Raw genomic sequence first — 19,836 nt, 5'->3', positions numbered from 1 at the left:
CGATGATTAACTGTTCTGGTATTTGTGGGATGAGGGTTGAAGTTGGTTCTGACCTGTCTTGGATAGAAACATCCATGGTAAGGTACTGTTTTTTTGTCTCCATGTACATGTACACATTGTATGGTCACAGTCCCTGTGTGTTTTTTCTCTTGGTTCAGGTCTTGGGGTCGTAGGACACTCTGGAGACAGCGTGTGTCCACCAAGGCTGTGACTGGTTGTCCGTTCACGGAAAGCCGGCAATGGAAGGGAGGTGTTTTTTTCTCTGGAGGGGAACAGTAGTAGTTTCTTACGACTCCAATCGTCATAGGTTCCTCTTTCTGTGGGCAGAACTTTGCTATATGCCCTATACCACCACAGTGAAAACACTGTGGTCCAGCCGCTGGCGGTCTGAGTACAGGAGGACCGGGTATGACTGTAACAGGGTCTGGTTTTCTCACGATAGAGGGTGGAGGAGGACGATGACCCCCACTTTCTCCAGGTCTCCAAGGTGTCTCCTCTTAGCCCTTCTGGATTGCTTGTGCTCTGCTTTAGGCACTGGCTATCTTCACAGCGGACTCTAGTGTGAGACGGGCATGCTGTCGAACCCATTTTTGTACTGGGGGATTAAGGGACGACAAGTACTGTTCTAAATACATTTTGATATTACGGGGGTTGTACTAACACCCAAACTGGGCCACAATACTATTTTACAACAAGAGGTTGTTTGGGCGTGCGTTGCGGTTATTGCATTCAACAAACCACTTTGACAACTAAAGTGGTTGGGTGTATTTATTTTACTTTTCTATTTTTCATTCAATTATATAATGCATTGACCATTTAAGTCATAGCATACAGAAAGTTAATACATTTTTAGAAACATTCAACACTACGTCAAAAATAATTACAGCACATATATTATTCAGCACATAAATGACCAAAAGAGAGCAAAACATTATTAAAACTGACAAAGAGGTAGACCAGTCCTACACTTGAAACAGGAAAAATGGCGGCACAAATTATTTGCGTGTTCACAATCTAACAGCCTGCCATGCACAGCTAGCTGAAACAACAATTTCACCAGGCAAAGTTGCCTTGTTTGTACACTGTGTCAGTCAGTAAAATGATGGCGATTGCAGCAAGCTGGAGTCGGTCGACGCGTTTCAAAACCCTACTTTCTTTTTGGGTTCTCCTCAGGACCAGGACAGGTCGAACACTGAAATAATATGAATTGAAAAATTTGAATCAACTAAGAGTCCCTGTATCCCAATGACCAAGAGCCCTATGGTTAAGAGAGTATTTTATTCTTACCATTCGGAGATATTGATCCCGGGTGCTGTATTTAACTTTGAATACCGTGCAGGGTCGATTAATGTATAGAAATTCTAAAAAATAGAGAAAAGTTGGAGCATTTACCAAATTGTGAACCAACTATCTCTTTTGTAGGTGCACTGTATTAAAACGTCACTGGTGATCAATCGCTATAATTGACACCACAGTTATAGTTTAATTTGCCTTTAGTATATCTAGAGAATTGCCAAATGCCGATTCCAGAAGTAATTTTTAATCCAGCGTTGTCTGCAGACGAGCATTCGAGGCCGCCTGTAAGACATAAATGGTTAGCACACATCGGGGTTTAATTATTGAAATCAAATGGCCTTTGTGTGCAGTGTTGATAATAATAATAACGGAAACATACCTCCCTGGGAATGATTAAAGCATGGGAGGTGCACTCATTTATTCTTCAAATTCCTATGGCGTAACCATATGTTCAAGTTTGTGTCCACGTGATGGGGCACTGTATACGTCGTGTCAGTGGCACCTGAAGTGTGAAATATATAGAAAAGTATGAATGCATATGATCGTGACCAATGATACGGATATTTAAAGCCATTTAGGGAACATTGGGAAGATACACAACGACTCACTGTGTTTGTATTAGTCTTTTCCGTGATACCGTGTAGAAGACGAGTTCACGTATGAATTTCTAAAAGGACCGAACGGTGAAATTGTGTATAAGTGCCTCCGTTCTAACTTAGTTCATTAAATCTGCTGGCTGATGGCCACGGGTTTAATAAAAGAGCTAACCTGATAATTAATCGTTGCTCCCAGATAGCGTCTCTCCCACTCCGGCGGCAGTTCAATAAAGCGAAAGTGAATACCACTCATGGCCTACTTATGTTTTTTTTCATCGCGCAGGTGCGCTAAGGATGCTGGTGCTTGTAGTTTACCTAATAAAGTCGTACTCACGAACAGAGTATTTTGACAGTTCTCCTGATGTAACATCGGCGGCTGGTGTTGAAGTGTGTTACCGGCTAAGATGTTCAGGTTTCTTACTTCTAGGGCATGACACTTCGATATTCATTTACATACATAAGGTAACCTACTGGATCATTTCATGTAGCTGGATATAATGGGACTTATAGTTAAGTTAATGAAATATAACCTGAAGCACAACATTTTGGCAATTTTCACAGTGACACAATATATTGAAAGCTGGGATTTTTTATAGTCTATTAATTTCGGACATCTCATTCAGTCCTGAACAAGCCGTATTAAAAGGCATGATTAGATAAGCTTCTCGTTGGAGGAGTGTCCGTTCTGTGTCACCACCGCTGTGGTTAGGTTTAATCACGCTCAGTACTGTCCATTTAAGATCTTTTTCTGTATGACGCAATTCTTGGAAGTGTTTGACAAGAGGTGCATTCTGTACATTCTTTTTGATCCTTGATCGGTGTTGTGTAATTCGCTGCCTGATCTCTTGTGTAGTTTTTCCAATGTAAATTAAAGGGCAGGGACAAAGGACGGCGTAGACCACAACGTTAAAAAAAAGGACGTAGTGACTCCGATTTTTTGGGAGGTTCATTCGCTGCCCTTATGATTCGCTGGCCGATGCTCATGTTCTTTTTCAGGGCAAACTTACAGCCAGTAGTTGGACACCACAAATGTGGTACATGCCAAGCATGTAACTCAACGATTGAGGGGGTAGAATTTGTGAATGGAGCAGATAAGTGGAAGCACACAGAATTCTCAAGAATGTGGTCTACACTAAGCCAGTATCACAGTATCCTTGAAAAACAGTTCCTTGATGCCAATAGCTCTGTCCGGGGCTATCACGGCATCGTGAACAACTAAATCCAAACAGTTCTCGCTGACCGCGGCATCGCGGGTCACCTACGGTGTCGGGAATACCCGCAAACAGTGCCTTTCAGAAATGCAGGTCGTCGATGACCTCTCATTGTCCCACGCGTTGCAGGTCGATCTCCTCTCTGATGGAATCAGGAGCGCTGGCGTCGGGTGCTGCGGTGCGAAGTGCAGCGGTGCAGCATGCGGGGCCCTCAGGTCGCGGTGCGAGCAGCGGCTCGGTGGCGGCGTCAAATGGCGTCGGCGGTGAGACCTGGGTCGTGGTCTGAGATGAAGGCGGTGCTCGTCACGGTGCTGGCAGGTCACGGTGCAGCAGCGTCGTTGTTGTTGCTGAAGCGCTGTCGTCGGCTGATGAACTGAAGTCGATGGCACCGGCGTCGGTAGGCCAAGGCTGCGGTGCGGGAAGAGGGTGGTACGTCATGTAACTTTACGAGCGGCACCCTTGACCCATGGTGCAAGCAGCGGCGTTGAGTCCGGCGTGGAGCGTCGTCGTCGGGGATACCAAGGTGTCGTCATGAAGCAAGGTGGTGCAGAGTGCGGTGCCCACAGGTCACGGTGCAAGCAGCGGCTCGGTGGCGGCATCAGCAGGCGTTGTCGTGAGACCAGGGTCACGGTGCGGCGTTGCAGCGGTGCTCTCTGCGGTGCCAAAGCTTCGGTGTGAAGCGAGGCGGTGCGGAGTGCGGTGCCCAAAGGTCGCAGTGCAAGCAGTGGCTCGGTGGCAGCGCCGACAGGCGTCGTTGGTGAGACAAAGGTTGCGGTGCGGCGTTGCGGCGGTGCCCTCTACTGTGCCTTCAGGACACGGAGTCGGCAGTGTCGTCGTAGGCGGCCTCGGGCTTGAAGTCTTTGCTGTTCCTGAGACTTCTTGAACAGGGGGCAAGCTCTACCTCAAGCCCTTGGAGAAACTCACAAAAGTAGATTGCAGAAAGTTCAGTCCAGTCCTTTAACTGCCCGAGACAGAAGCAGCCACTGCGGGCCAACACAGCAAAGCACACAGCAAAGTGGTAGTTCCTCCTCACAGCTTCTCCTGCTCTTCTTCTTGGCAGTCTTCTTGATCCAAAGGAGTTCCTTGAAGTCTTTTCTATCCCTGAGACTTCCAACAGGAGGCAAGCTCTGCTTCAAGCCCTTGGAGAAAACTCTAACAGCAGGATGATGAAAACACTGTCCAGTCCTTTCCCTACCCAAAACAGAAGCAACCTCTGCAGGCCAACCCCACAAAATGCATCATAGGGGCAGTACTCCTCCTCCAGCTTTCCCGGTCCTCCTTCCTGGCAGGTTCCTTAGTTCAGAAGTAATCTAAAGTTCTGGGGTCTGGGCCCCAATATTTATACCAGCAAATCCTGTGTCCTCTGAAGGCAGAGGGTCCTGTTCCTAGTTCAAACCAGTTCTGGGTGCATTCTGCCAGTGTGCACCTTCTTCCTTTGTCAGTGTAGGCCAGGGTCATCAGACGCATCACAGGAGGTGGAGCCAGCATTGTGGAAGGCAGGCACAGCCCTATTCAGACCCAGGTGCGACTCCTCCCACCCACCTATATGTAGATAGGTCTATTCAGCCCTGTGCTGACTCACCCTGTCTCCTGGAGTCTCCCCCAGCCCCTGTCACTCACAAACCAGACAGACAATACACAAGCTAGCAGAGGCAGGCTGGATGGTTAGGTCAGAAAATACCTACTTTCTAAAAGTGGTATTTTCAAACACAGAATGTTAAAACCATCTTCACTAAAAGATGTATTTTATCATTCTGAGTTCAGGCATACTAAACTCGAATTTCTACCATGTTCCCTGGGTCAGTTAGGATTATAGGATGTTATAATCAAACTGCCCATTCTGGCCTATGGGGAACTGGTTGCCTTGCAATAGTGAAAAACGAAGTAGGCTGCAATTCACTATCAGGACATGCCACACACACCAGGGCATGTCCTACCTTTCACATACAATGCACCCTGCCCACAGGGGTACCTTGGGCTTACCTTAGGGGTGATTAACATGTAGAAAAGGGAAGGTTTAGGGACTGGCAAGTGTGTGCACTTGCCAAGTCGACATGGCAGCCCCAGGCTGCACACAGGCTCTGCAATGGCAGGCCAGAGTTACACTTTACGGGCTGTTTGCGTGAGTGGCACAATCCAGTGCTGCATCCCACCAACAGCATTTTGATTTATGGGCCCTGGCACACGGAGTGGACTTTACTAGGGACTGGCACATAAATCAGATTGGCCAATCATGGAAACACTAATCCATAGCACAGTTTACACAGAGAGCAAATGCACTTTAGCACTGATTAGCAGTGGTAAAGTGCCCAGAGTCCTAAAACCAGCACAAACAGGTCAGGAAAAATAGGAGGAAAAAGCAAAAAGTTTAGGGATAACCCTGCAAAAAGGGCCATTTCCAACAGAGGCTGGATATATTTCTTAATGGTGTTATTTTATTTGGTCTCTCAAATATCAGAGCCTGGTTATGAAGGACTTCTCGGTGTATCTTGGGTCTTCCTCTTCCTTCCAGTATCCTTGTTCCTTCTTCTCACAGTCTCTTTGTTGGCTGCTTTCCCCGGAGGTTCGGAAATGAGGAAAACAAAGGAGCAGTCAGTAAAAGGGAAAAATAAAAAAAGGAGAGATGCAATCCCTTCACTTCACTTGTTCGGTGCTCCAAGTAAAGAGGGGGTGGGGGTAACAAAAAACAATAAAAAGAACAAATAATTGTTGCATGCTTCTTCCACGGTTTTCTCCAATGTAGTTTACAAGTTCTCCTCACAGTTCGGGGTGAACACCAACTAAATTTAACAGCTTATCGGCAGTTTCGTCCAATGCCCCGTCTTTAATTGCCCACTATGTGTCCTGGATCAGTGGTGTGAGGTCAGACAAAAACAGTGCCAGGTGCTAGTCTTTTCGTGCTCCCCAACTTCCCGACCCACCCGCTCCGCCGCAACTCTTCTTCCGCATCCTCCGGTGGTCACCACTACTCCTCTCACCAGCTCGCGGTTTCTTCCTCTGCTCCGCCTTTCTCTTTTGTTCCTTCCTCTGGATTTCTCTGGACTTCAGCTTCTGTTGAGTTGTCTCCGTCTCTTTTCCACAATACCGGGTCTCTCCTCGTTATCTCCAGATTGTGTCTTTTCTCTCTCTCTCTCAACAAGAGTCTTTCCGGGGTTAGCTCCGACTCCAGGTGCAGGGTTCAACCAACCCGTCTCGTCCTGTGATGACACGTGACAGGGAGGGGTTATTTCCAGGAAGTGGATGGGATCTTTGTTTTGATTCTGGGTCACGTCCTACCTCCAGTCGTCGGAACGCGAACCCTCGTCCGGTTGTGCCGGTATGTTTTAAGGGCCGGGATGGATTTCCTCACAGTACCACTGGAATTGGTAGATTTGTTCTTGTTTGTAGATGTATCTTGTCTGTGTAACCATCAATGTATCCTGAGAGCAGAAATGCAGTTTGTACAATTGCTAACATAACTGAAGAATAATATTATGTGTAATGTAATCTCAGCAGAAGTTGTGGAATTGATTGCTGCATAGCAATTGGATTGGGTGCTACAATTTACACAGATAGCAAATATGGTTTTGGAGTAGTTCATGACTATCCACAATTTTGGTCTCATAGGGGTTTCTTAACCTTCTCTAGTATCCCCATTAAAAAATGGGCCAAGAAGGTTGGATCTGTTGAATATTCTTCAGTTACCCAAGGAAGTTTCTGTAGTGAAATGTACAGGACATAAGAATGGAGATTTTATGATAACTCTTGGCAACCGATCTGTTGAAGTTGCGAAATACTGTTCAGTACATTAGAAACACATGAAAAATGTAACTCTGAGCTCCTTTTGGAAATAAATAATTTACACTCTCTTTTTTAAACAATAAAAGAGCTTAGAATTTTACAAAATATTGTACTTGACAATGAGGGGAAGAGCCAGATGGCCTTTAAGTTATGTGGTTTGGTGTGTTCATTGTCCTACACATATTGGATGTGATGCCATTTTGCTCATTTTTGGAAACTGCTGGTTGCAGCTCCAGATTTTTGTCAGTGTTGTGTTACTGGTCAACAGTTAAATGTTAACAAAAAGACTGCAGTGACTTTACCTCATGTTTGTCAGTCAGATGGCCGATTTACTAGAATATTTGACTTTGTCAAGATACCCAAGTGTAATGGTTTAAGTTTCATTTCAATTTTTGTCAGTTTGTTCTCAAGATGGGTGAGGCCTTTCCGAGTAGGAGAGGTGACAGCTTGACTGTAGCTAAGCATTTGCTGATGGATCTGATCCCTAAATTTGGTTTGCCGACTTTTTCAGAAGAAACAAAAGGTACCACATTGGAGATAAATCAACATTTCCACTGTAGTTATCAACCTGAAGCATGCAGAGTGGTTTAGAGAGTGAACCGTATTCTTAAATAAAAGATATACGAGATTTGCAATTCGGTATCTCTGAAATAGCCAGATACTTATACATTAGAATTAGTGACTATAAGAAGCACTCCCAATAAGATGACAGAATTTTCGCCAGATGAATATCTCATAAAGAGAGTGATGTGAGTTACTGGTTTTCCTGCTGCAGCACTTGTGGACATTTCTGATGACCTTGTATTATACTGCATCAGGGTGCTTATCTAGTGCACTCCATTACTTACCAGGTGAAATTGAACAGCATCATCAAGTGAGGAGACGTTTCATGACCAGGTTCCCTTGTTACTGGGTTGTGATGACTAAGCATGAGAGGTAAAGCTTCTTGAACAGAAGGTGGCATTGACTCTAAAACATTATCTTTGTGATGAATACTGCTGTGAAGTGTGCAGAATTGCCTCAGTGGCTCCACGCATCTCACACAAAAAGAGTGAAGACTGAGGATGAAGAGGTGGTGACATCAATCACTGATATACAGTGCCAAACTTGAGTTCGCTGTATGAATTCAGGGGGGGGGGGGCAGGAAAATCAAGAAGCATTGGGTGCATTTCAGTCAACTGTGAAAAATCAATCAGCAAGAAGGCAGACAAGAGTGCTAGCTTCAAAACCCCACAGAGACGATCAAGTCATTTCATCAAAAACTGCACCTATCAAGTACCAAGTGAAGTGCACACCATTGTCAGTAATGGGTCTGAAGATAAAAGCTGGATACAAGATGGTTGGCCTGAAAGTGTTAAAGGGAGAAAGAGAGAATCACAGTTTCAAAACAATTGAAGATGAGACAGAGCAAAAGTTGGAGCAAGCAGAGACAGTTTTGAGTGAAAGAGAGTAAGGGCAGCCAGGGGTCAGATGGTCTACAAGAGTGTGAGTATCTACTTAGTAGTTCTCAGCACATGAATAGACTTATTTGTGTAGGATTATGCCAGAACAAAGAAACTGATTTGAAAGACTGTTTGTTCATTTTTGAAGAACCACTGTGAACTTGCAGTGAAATTAGAATGGAGTATCAACATTGAATATTCATGATGAAGTGGTGATGCAACACATTTGAATTTATTAAGTTTAAAAGACGTTATTTAAGTAGCAAAGATAAACAGAGTAAACAATATAAATAAGATAAGTAACAAGTACATAATATGAGGGAATCCAAATACCAGCGAAAGTATTTATGAGTTTAAGTAGGAGGGGAAGGGAGAGTGATAAGGAAAGGAACTTAGAAATATGTCCTCGCAAACTGTAAAACTATAAAGAAAGAATTAAAAGTTTCTAATAGTTAGGTAACATCAACAAAATAAGCATAGATTTGTAAAATAGCAGAAGTGACAGAGGTAATACTTTCGTGGTAGTTGAAAATTTTCAGACAAAGTAGAACTGGTAGATGATTCACAATTCACAGCAATGTTGGGAAAAATGGATAAAGGTAACTATAACAAGTGAGCATATGATAAGTTGAGCATTGGAATATATACAAAATATCTAATTTATGATGTGAACAAATACAATTCCACCAAGTCTAATATGGGGAATTTTTCCACTGAAAAGTAATTTATAGAAAAGCAATTGGTAAGAGAATATCAAGTAGCTTAAAGTTAGTGAAGAGGAGGGAGAAAACTCAGCAGTTAATGTTCTTAAAAGAGATGGAGAATGTCAAAATGATGTTTTGTATGAAATATTTGCTTAATTTGCATCCACACTTTATGCCAGAAGGAGAGTGTATTGGGACATCTAAATAAAATATGCATAAGATCACATATGGGAAACTAACAAAACCAGCATTGAGACGGGGAGTTTGGGGGAAAATTGTGAACAGTGAATTGAGTAAAGTAAAGTCTGTAATAAAGAAAAAATAGAGAGACCGATGGTGGGGACATGTCCTCGCTGCGAGAGCACCGAGAGGGGCCTCTCTGCCCAATATGGTCCACCGTCATGCCTCAAAAGTCCAGACGCCGTCTGCAGGAACTTGATTCTTCTCAAGCCAAACATGAGATCATCAGTCATATTCGTTCTTTGAGTGGCTCTTCCTCCCCGGCCCAATCATCTGACCTTGCAGAGTGATTACATCCTGGCCGTGCGGCCTCAAGAAACTTGCAATGAAACCACCTGTGCCTTGACCTCGTCTTGAGGTGCTCCCAGCTATGGGAAGGATCTTCCTGATATTGCTGAAGCAAGACTGCAAGCTGCGCTATTGTATACCATAGAGAGTGGCATTCAACCCCCCTGTATTGAGTGAATGTGCCATTGGAGCTCGTCGGAATCGCAGATGTGGCTGATCCTCTCGGGGCTGACCTGAGGACTGGGGTGACTACTGCTTTTTCTGAACATTTCCACGGGACTGTGGTGGCGGAGAGTGACTTTTCCGGAATGTCCCTGCCTGTGTGACATTGGGCTGTTCTAGCTAGACTCTGGGTGTGGTTGTCCCAGATGGCCATCAGTTGTTGTATCCTTTATTCTTCTTTCTTTTTGGTGGCTTGTTTTTTTCTATTGGATCTGTTGATCGCAGGGGCTGGGGGAATGAGAGTACTTACGAATGCTGTGCTTGGGCTTGTACTACTGTGTTGCTGTTTTGTGATGGCTCTTATATCCTACAAGGGGGTTGTGTCATCTCGGGGGTGGGAACACAGGCTTCTGGGGTGGCTTTGGGGGTACAGGGGTCGTACCTCTTTTTCACAGTCGATATGATCGGCTCTATTAAATTTCTTTCCCTCAATGTGAAGGGCCTGAACTCCCCTAACAAGAGGCGTCCGGTTTGGCGATATCTCTTGCATCAGGATCCTGATGTCCTTTTTATTCAGGAGACTCACCTGCTCCTATAAAGATACTCATCTTATGTCCCATCCCAAATATCCCACTCAATATTGGGCCTGTTTGTCCTCTAAAACTGAGGGGGGGTTGCAATTCTTTTTAAATCAAGTTGGCACGCGTCGACTCCCAAAGTCGTGACAGATGAGGGCCGGAGTTTTATCAAGGCACTTATGGCGCACGATGGGTGGTACCTAACCTTTGTTAACATGTGTGCCCCTAATTAGCACCAGGATGCTTTCCTTCGCCTCCATCTCCGGGAGCTTCTTCACTCAGTCACAACTCCAGTTGTCCTGGGGGGCGATATGAATTTGGTCTGGGACCTGGAATGGGATCGTACGGCGCAGACACATCAAAGCTCTGGGGCAATGTCGGCGGCGCTGAGGAATGTCATTACCGATTTAGGTTTAGTCGATGCCTGGCTACACTTACACCCGGACTCAAGGGATAACTCTTTTTTCTCCCATTTGCACTGGTCATATTCTCTTATTGACTACTTTTTTCTCTCCCTCCCATTGATCCACGCCCTGAACGATGTCAGATATATCCCTATCAGATCATGCTCATGTCCTGGTCTCTCTTCATCCTCCCAATCCCCGTAAGGAGTCGGTGCCTCGGTGGAGGCTGCCTCCTCAGGTCTTTCGGGACCCTGTGGATGTGGCAGATATCCAGAAGGAGATTGAGGCCTTCTTTCTTGCTTACTCCCTCACCGACGCCACTCAATGGGATGCTTTTAAGGCTCCTATACGGGGAGTCATCACGTCTATCTCTATCGCTAGGACTCGGGAGGCTAGATTGGTTGAGACCACTCTCTCTAGAGATATTAAAGCGCTGGAACGCAGGGATCATCTTCATCTGTCCCTTCGGAATAAGCAGAGCCTGATTGAATTACAGGGCCAGCTGCGCCTGCATCGTACCAATAAGGTGGAGAGACTCCTGCCTAATCTCAGGCAGAAATTCTACATGGGAGGGGATAAGGTTGGGGCGTGCCTGGCGCGACGCCTTCGAGCACAGACCGCGAGAGCACACATTGCCAAACTTAAGTGCCCAGATGGCTCATGGGCCATTTCGGAGGCCGATAAAGGCCTGGAACTGGAGAAGTTCTATAGGGATCTTTATATGAACGCCCCTTGTCCTCCCGATGCTGCCACTGTTTTTTTAATTCCTGCCCTTGGGACCCCATTGATTCTCACTTTATGAAACTGCTGGAAAGCCCCATTACTGACAATGAAATTTCTAAAGCCTTGCAGCAACTCCCACTCGGTAAGACTTCGGGGACGATGGCCTACCTGTCACTTTTTATTGGGATTTCACCCGCAGATTCGAGATCATCTGCTTCACCTTTTTAATAGCTTCTCTGATGTTACGGGTCTCACCCCCTCCATGAACGAAGCGGAGGTGGCACTTATTTCTAAACCGGGTAAGGACCATTACCTCTCCGTGTCCTACCTCCCCGTTGCTCTGTTAAACACAGACGCAAGGATTTATACAAAAATCTTAGCCAACTGCCTGGAACCCCATCATCCCAGTCTCATCGATCCAGACCAGGTGGGTTTTATTCGACATCGCCAGGAAGCGCATAATATCCGACAGGTTGCCCACCTCATGGAAAAAGTACACTTTAGAAATATCCCTGCCTGTCTGGTATCTCTTGACACGGAGAAAGTCTTTGATCGGGTGGACTGGGGATTCCTTAGAGAGGTGTTGCGGAGGGTGGGGCTGGGTCTGGAAATGATATCCAGATTGATGGCGCCTTATGCGAAGCCCTTTGCCCGCATACGTTTTAATGGTCGTCTAACCGCCCCTATCCCCATCTATCGGGGCACTCGGCAGGGCTGCCCGCTATCCTCGTTGTTGTTCGCCCTGGTGGTTGAACCTCTGGCTATTGCTCTTTGGCAATACCTGACTATACGAGGCATTCCCATGGGTGGGTATGAACATAAGGTATCCCTCTTTGCGGATGACCTCCTTCTTTCCTTATCCTCTCCCTCTACATCTCTCCCAGCCGTGGCTTCCCTTCTGAAGACCTATGAGGAGGCGTCGGGATATAAGATCAATCTGGGAAAATCTCACGCTCTAAATCTTAGCCTTTTGGCCTCGGACATCCAGGCACTACGAGACCTAATTCCGGTGCAGTGGACAGACATCTCGATTCGATATCTGGGTCTAGATTTGACCCCTACATTCTCAACCTGGACGCAATCCAATTGGCCAAGACATAGGAAGGCTATCCGGGAGGAATTGCATAGATGGAAGGGCCTCCCCGTTGCCTGGTAGGAACATATCAATTGCATTAAAATGTCCCTTCTACCTAAAGTTCTCTATCTCTTCCAAGCCTTACCCACCCCAATACCTCAAGTCGATATCCTAGACTTACAACGTGAATTTACTAAATTTATATGGGGAAATCCCGCCCACACTTCTCCAACAGGATTCTCATGTTGCCTTGGGACCGGGGTGGATTGGCCTGCCCAAATCTCTTGGAATACTACTGGGCTTGTCACCTCAGGTAAATCTCGGAATGGGTGGCTCGCGAAAACGAAAAGCATTGGTTTCATCTGAAACGGGCGGTGGCTTGTGGACTTTTGTGGGACTTGGCCTGGCTCCCACGTGAAGCGCGCCCCCGCAGCGCCTACATAGCCAACCCTATGAAGACGGTATTAGAAATTTGGGACAAACTGGCTGTCCCCCGAGGCCCCTGAGGCCTGACGTCCTTCCCATCCCCAAACACGCCGATAGGCCATAACCCATGTTCCCCCCGGCAATGCACACCCAGGCATTTGGTGCATGGACAGAGGGCGAATGCCGGGTCATCTCACAGAGGGGACACATATGCAATATTATCAGCTACGACACTAGCTTAGCTCCCAGATCTATGTTCAGGGAGCTACTAGACAACTCACCGCTTTTGAGTCCCTGGCTTGCAAATTTGAGGGGTCGAAGGGTTTGATTTCTAATTCGGATACTGTTTTGCAAAGCTCTCAGCTCCCCACAGCCCATGGTTTTCAGATGCGGTAGGCTTCAGAAGACATATCTTCCGAAAAATAGGCCCGGTTATGGCCGGATATCCCAAAGACTTTCAAAAGCACGCCACAACGCAAATCGGCCTACAAGTTAATGATGAGATGGTATTACACCCCAACCCGCTTGCACCAAATGTTTCCAAACTCTCCCCCGACTTGCTGGAGATGCCATGGGGATAGAGATGATTTCCTTCACATCTGGTGGTCATGCCCAGTTATCACGGTCTTTTGGACGGAAGTCCTCAGCCACATTAAAGAGATAGTGGGTTTTCCTATTCCTCCTTCCCCGGTAGTCACGCCCATTGGCATTAAACCCTCAACACTCACAGCTATGTCATACACGGACTGGCGCTTGATCCTTTATCTGTTAGGAGTGGCTCGCCAGTCGATAGCCCTATTTTGGGAGAAGCGGCACCCTCCTCCTATTACCACCTGGTTCCTTCGGCTGTGGAATGTTTAATGCTCTTGAATTGCTCACCGCCCGCATTATTCACACAGACACACGCTTCACCCTCATTTGGCAGCCTCTTATACACTACTTCACTGCGATCAGGCATTCCCTTTGGTTCCTCCCAGACTTTGGGGCCTTGCAGTTGTTTGAGGACTTTCTTGAGCCATATTCTAGAGGCCAGAAGCCGGATTCTCCTGAGCGACTCACTTAAGCTGACGATCTGGCATGAAGTGTCCCCAACTCCCTCCCGAGGGGCAGTTCCCTTCCAGCACATCCTTTTGTCTTTCTTTCCTTTTTTCATCTTTTTGTTTTGTGAGGCTTTCATCTCTGGTTTCTCTCTCATGGTTACCCTTTTTTATTTTTATTTTCTGTAAGTGATGACAGTTCCCTGTGGCTTTTCTATTCAGAGGGCCTCTCATAGAGCAGAGGAAGTTTTCATATTTTGTGCGGGCATCCACAGGACCTCTTCAAAGCTTCCTCTGCAGCATCACAGATGGGCTCATGTTCACTGCTTGAGATAAGGGGAACCTTGTTTTATTCATTCCTTCCCTCTCGCATCTAGGCTTGTTTCTTGCCGCCTTCCCTATAATGGGTTGCTTGCTCTGATAAATGGCGGCGAGACTCGTAGGAAGGCTGTTACCCCAAATTGAGCTACAGTTGTTATGAAAGCCCTTTTGCATGGGGTTGATCCTGACATGAATGTTCTCCTTAATTTATTTATTTTATTTTAGCAACTTGTAAAGCGCCTGGTGACCCGAAGGCATCCCCGCGCTGTGAAGATTAAAACCTGCTGAGGGGGATAAGGGCGAAGGGTTTATTTAGGAAACAGGAGGGTTTTAAGTTTTTTCCTGAACGTCAGGTAGTTGGGCTCCAGTCTGAGGGAGCGTGGGAGGGAGTTCCAACCAGTGGACGCTTTTACAGAGAAACGTCGGCCTCCGGTACGTGTTCTCTTGAATTTGGGGATGTTGGCCAGGTGCTCGTTCTCAGACCGTAGAGCTCTCGGTGCTATGTAGGGGGTGACCAAGCCGCTGAGAATCGCAGGTCCCGATCCATTGATTAGTTTATGGGCCGTGCACATGGCTTTAAATTCCACCCTTTGGCGGACTGGGAGCCAGTGCAGAGCCTTAATAGCGGGTTTGGCGGATACTCTGGGAGGTACGCTCATGATTAGGCGAGCTGCTGCGTTCTGGGCTCTTTGCAGTCTCGCTAAGGTAGCTTCCGGCGCACCTAGGTAGACCATATTGCTGTAGTCTAACCGCGACATTATGAGGCCCTGAACTAGTAGTTTCCTGGACACGGGCGGTAGGAGGGGGAAGATTTTGCGGATAGTCCGCAGAAGCCCAAGACAGGTCCCGGCCGTTTTGGCCGCTTGGGTCTTCATTGAGAGGTCGGGTTCTAGCCAGACTCCGAGGGTCTTGATTTCGTGTTTCGGGGTGGGGATTTCCCCGAACACGTCTGGCCAGATCGCCGGGGGGATGGTCGCCCATTGTTTGCCCATGAGCATCACTTCGGTTTTGGACCCATTGAGTTTCAATGACGATTCGCACATCCACCCGTGAATTTCGGTGAGACAGTTTGGTAATTTGTCTGGGTGGACGTCTAGTTGGGATAGGGAGACGACCAATTGTGTGTCGTCAGCGTAGCTCACGATTTTTATCCCGAATGGTGATACCACATCTTCCAAAGGGGCCATATACACATTAAAAAGTGTGGGGCTCAGGGAGGAGCCCTGAGGAACCCCGCTGGTAAGTGGAAGTGTGGACGAGTGGAATTCCCCGTCCCAGACCTGGAACGTGCGTCCAGTAAGAAAGGACTCTATCCAGCTGAGTGCCATCCCGGTGAGCCCTGCTGTCGCCAATCGATGAAGGAGGACACGGTGGTTGACCGTGTCAAAGGCGGCACTCAGATCCAGAAGGATCACTGCCACTGATCCTCCTGAGTCTAGAATGCGCCTTGCTTCCTCGATGACGGCAAGCAGGGCGGTGTCTGTACCGTGTCCCGGACGGAACCCGGTTTGGGATTGCCGTAGGATGTTATTTGTCTCGAGAAATCGGGAGAGTTGACTATTCACCAGTTTCTCGGTGATCTTGCTAATCCCCGGGAGGAGGGATATGGGTCGGTAGTTTGCCATATCAGTTGGATCGAGCTGGGGTTTTTTAAGGAGTGCCTTCACCACTGCACTTTTCCAGCTGTCGGGAACTGATCCTTGTGCAAGTGAGCAGTTGATAAGCTCCGTGAGTGTAGGGGTGATAGCGGGGGCCACGTTTTTGAGAAATCTCAAGGGTGCAGGGTCTAAAGGAGATCCGCTTTTTATTTTATTCAGGGTAGCTTCCACCTCGTTATGCGTTACTGGCCTGAATGTATCGAGTTGGGGACGTATTCCCGTCTGATCGGGGGGCTGAGTAATGTTTCTGCGGGTGGGGAGGCTAGGGGGAGGGAGGGATGTGAGGATACGGGCGATTTTATTGTTGAAATATGCGGCTAGGTCATTGCTTCTGTCTACCTGGGGGGTGGTGGGCAAGGGAGAGATGGGAACTTTTAATAGCTCCTTCACGATGAGGTAGGATTCCCTAGAGGAATTTGAGGCTTCCTTTATCCGGGTGTCATAGTGGGAGGCTTTGGAGAGCTTAATTGCAGTTTTATAGATTTTGACTGAGGAGTGGTAGGCCTCTTTGCTGGCATTATGCCAGTCTTTTCTCCAAAGCCGTTCGGCTCTTTTACAGTTTTTGCGGAGCTGACGAAGTTCTGGGGTGTACCACGGTGCAGAGCCCGTGTTGTTGGTTTTGTCTTCGCGCATTCTGAGTGGGAGCACAGAGTCAAGGGAGGTCGTGATCCAATTTCTGAAGTTGCTATCGGCGTTGTCCGGGATATCTTCATGAGTCGGGGTAGTAGATATCAGGGTATTGGCCCATTCTTCAATGGGAAGTTTGGACCAAGTCCTGCCTCTAGTGAAGGTGGGCAGTTTCTGAGGTTTCCTAAGTGATCCTGGAAGTTGGAATAGGACCAAGAAGTGGTCCGTCCAAGGAAGGGGGATGGAGTCTATTGCTTGCATCGCGGGGGTGCTGGTGAACACTGGGTCTAGCAGGTGGCCTTTGATGTGAGTGGCTCCTGAGTTAAGGAGACGGAGGTCCGAGGTCGCTAGTTCAGTGATCAGGTCGACTACTCCAGAATCTGAAGTGTCTTCGAAGTGGATGTTCAAGTCTCCCACTAAGATAAAATTCGTGACGGAGTGAGCCTGTGTTGCTACAGTGTCTAGGAGGGCATTGGGAAAGGAGCCGGGGTGGCCGGGGGGACGGTAGACTAGAATCCCTGAGAGGGAATTCGTAGGGTCTAGTTTGATTGAGAATTGGAGGCTTTCAGAGTCTGAGATTTGTGCGTCGCTGGAGTTACAGGTGAAAGAGTCTCGGTAGATGTTAGCAATGCCTCCACCTCTGCCGAGTGGTCGAGGGAGAGACTGGATGAGGAATCCCGGTGGAGTGGCTAACACTATGTCCGAGTCAGAGTGTGGAGTAAGCCACGTTTCCGTTAGGAAGATAATGTCAATCTCGTAGTCTTCTATTAAGTGGTGGATTGGTGTCGCATGTTTAGGAAGGGAGCGACAGTTCAGCGAGGCAAGTTTGAGGGTTGCGGGCTTCAGCACTCGTGTGGGGAGTTTAAGCTGGGCTGGCTGGCAGTTCGTGCAGCTGACAAAGGGTCCATTCATATCATGGATATATCTGCATGAGGAGGCGATAGAAGGTCTGAGGCTTAGGAGGTCACGACGGGAGTATGTGGTTTTGGTGGAGGCTCTGGGTGCCAGGGGGTCTGGCCCTAGGCCCGGTCGTGCGCGGACGGGCGCAGACGGGCTTGCCTTAGGCGCGCCTTCGGCGCGCAAACGGCGCTCCCGCTGCGCTCGTCCGCTGCGCTGGAATGGCCGACACATTTGTAGTAGGTATTATGGGCGTGGCCTCGCAGTGGGCGTGGCTTCGCCTTTGACCGCGCTGGCGGTGTGGGCGTTTTCCCCCTCTGACAGCGGGGACTCGCTGTGTTTGGAGGGTCTGGGCGGGCAGGCTGAGCGCGTGAGGACGGCGCTTTTGCTCAGGTGAGCTTCGTGGTCAATTGCAGTTGTTTTTTTTTAAAATCAGCAGTAAGTGAAGACAATCGTGACAAAGTTAAAAATACAATTTCAGGTGCAGCGTGCTAACCTCCGGCTTTCCGCCTCAGAGGGAAATTAATCAGGAATGAATGTTGCGCTGTTACGAGCGTTTAAGTAGTCCGGTGGGCGTGGCCTCGCAGTGGGCGTGGCTTCGCCTTTGACCGCGCTGGCGGTGTGGGCGTTTTCCCCCTCTGACAGCGGGGACTCGCTGTGTTTGGAGGGTCTGGGCGGGCAGGCTGAGCGCGTGAGGACGGCGCTTTTGCTCAGGTGAGCTTCGTGGTCAATTGCAGTTGTTTTTTTTTTAAAATCAGCAGTAAGTGAAGACAATCGTGACAAAGTTAAAAATACAATTTCAGGTGCAGCGTGCTAACCTCCGGCTTTCCGCCTCAGAGGGAAATTAATCAGGAATGAATGTTGCGCTGTTACGAGCGTTTAAGTAGCTGTTGCATTTTGTACAATGGAATGTGAACTTACCGGATGCTCGTTTTACAGGGACATGAGTCTTCAACTTGTTTGGCTTGTGTTGTATGTTCTTTATTCAATAAACAGAATATGCAATTGAAAGAAAAAATAGAGTTGACTAATACTAGCTGTTCGAGAAATTTTATGAATACACAACCAGATCTTGTTCCAAAAGGAAGTATGCCAGGTCCCCTCAAGATCTTTTTTCCAAAGAGGTTCTCTTTTGGACTTGGTTCAAGAAGGAGATGATGGAGAAATAATTTTATAAACAATAGATGCTTTAAGGCAAGCAGTAAGAAGCTTAGTAAGATCCGAAACATGTGATATGGAAAGGAGGGTCTCTTGCAAAGAGGAAAGGGCATCTTGAACAGAATTTATAAGTAGTGAAAAATGATTGAGGAAAGATTGAGGACATTGGAATGTGCTTTTAAATTTAGGAAAGGAAATTGGTACATGATTCTGAAATGATTTTGCAACCCACATAATACCACTAAACTTCCAAGGGCATCAATAATAGAATAGAGGAGAAAGAAATTACTTATTTTGGAGTAATGGGATGAAGAAGAGCCATAAGGGTGAAAAAGGGTATGGTTGAGTCAGTAATCCAAAATGTGGCCTGAAGCAGACCAAACGTTTTATGATAACGATTCAAATTGGGTGAATTGACTCCTCCTTCAAGCTTTGAATAGATAAGGAGATTCTTGCTTTTTTATTATTCAACTGAAATGTCTTAAGATCTTAAAATTAGTTTTGGGGATAGAACTTGGCATCACACAAATGAGACAGAGTACCAAAGGGGAAATCAGCCTTTTAATAGAGTCTAGGCAGCCCCACCAAGACAAAAATATGGGATTCCAGGCTGAATGCATGCCACCAATTTCCGCAAAAAACAATTCTTTAAAATGAATTGAGATTAATTCCTGTACTCACTTTGCAAACCAAATACCTAGATATTTAATTTTGGAAGATGACGGCCTTTGAAAACTAGTTTCTAGGAATGCATGTTTAATAGCATATTTATTGAGAGGGAAAATTTCAGTGTTATCTTTATTAATCTTATCTTAATCTTATCCTGAAACAGCCTAGAAGAGGTTAATTTCAGTTAGTAATGCCGGTAAGGATGTTTCTGGGGACGAAAGAAAGGGAAGAAAGGGAAGAATATCATTTGCATAAGCTGCAAGTTTTAGATGATGATCACCATAAGGAAAGCCATTTATTGATGGATTAGAACTAATACGGCAAAGGAAAGGTTCCAGAACTAGTACAAATGATAATGGAGAAAGAGGACATCCCTGGTGACACCACATTTTAAGGGAACATAGGGGGAAGGTACACCATTGACAAGAACAGGCACACGTGGGGCTGATATAGGAGAGAATTTAAAGCAATTACTTTAGTGCCAAAGCCATGCCAAGCTTAAGATTTTATCATAAAATCCAATTGATCCTATCTAAATCCTTCT

The 19,836-nt window shown here is 46.8% G+C and overlaps 1 protein-coding gene and 1 long non-coding RNA gene across 6 annotated transcripts in view; one reads left to right on the top strand and one right to left on the bottom strand.

Annotated features, from left to right (window-relative positions):
- Positions 1-19,836, top strand: part of ADGRG7 (adhesion G protein-coupled receptor G7) — a 1,782,456-nt gene that overhangs the window by 1,306,655 nt on the left and 455,965 nt on the right. The gene's annotated exons all lie outside the window — the stretch shown is intronic.
- LOC146805205 (uncharacterized) lies at positions 1,316-1,965 on the bottom strand. Its single transcript, XR_014967807.1, has 3 exons — positions 1,905-1,965; positions 1,676-1,798; positions 1,316-1,361 (listed from the first exon to the last, which is right to left on the bottom strand). It is a non-coding gene; the product is annotated as an uncharacterized LOC146805205 (long non-coding RNA).

The sequence above is a fragment of the Triturus cristatus genome, chromosome 8 (assembly GCF_964204655.1).
Source record: "Triturus cristatus chromosome 8, aTriCri1.1, whole genome shotgun sequence".
In the NCBI taxonomy this organism is placed as follows: domain Eukaryota; kingdom Metazoa; phylum Chordata; class Amphibia; order Caudata; family Salamandridae; genus Triturus; species Triturus cristatus.
Note: the sequence above shows the minus strand (reverse complement) of the source record. Positions and strands in the feature narration are given on the sequence as shown.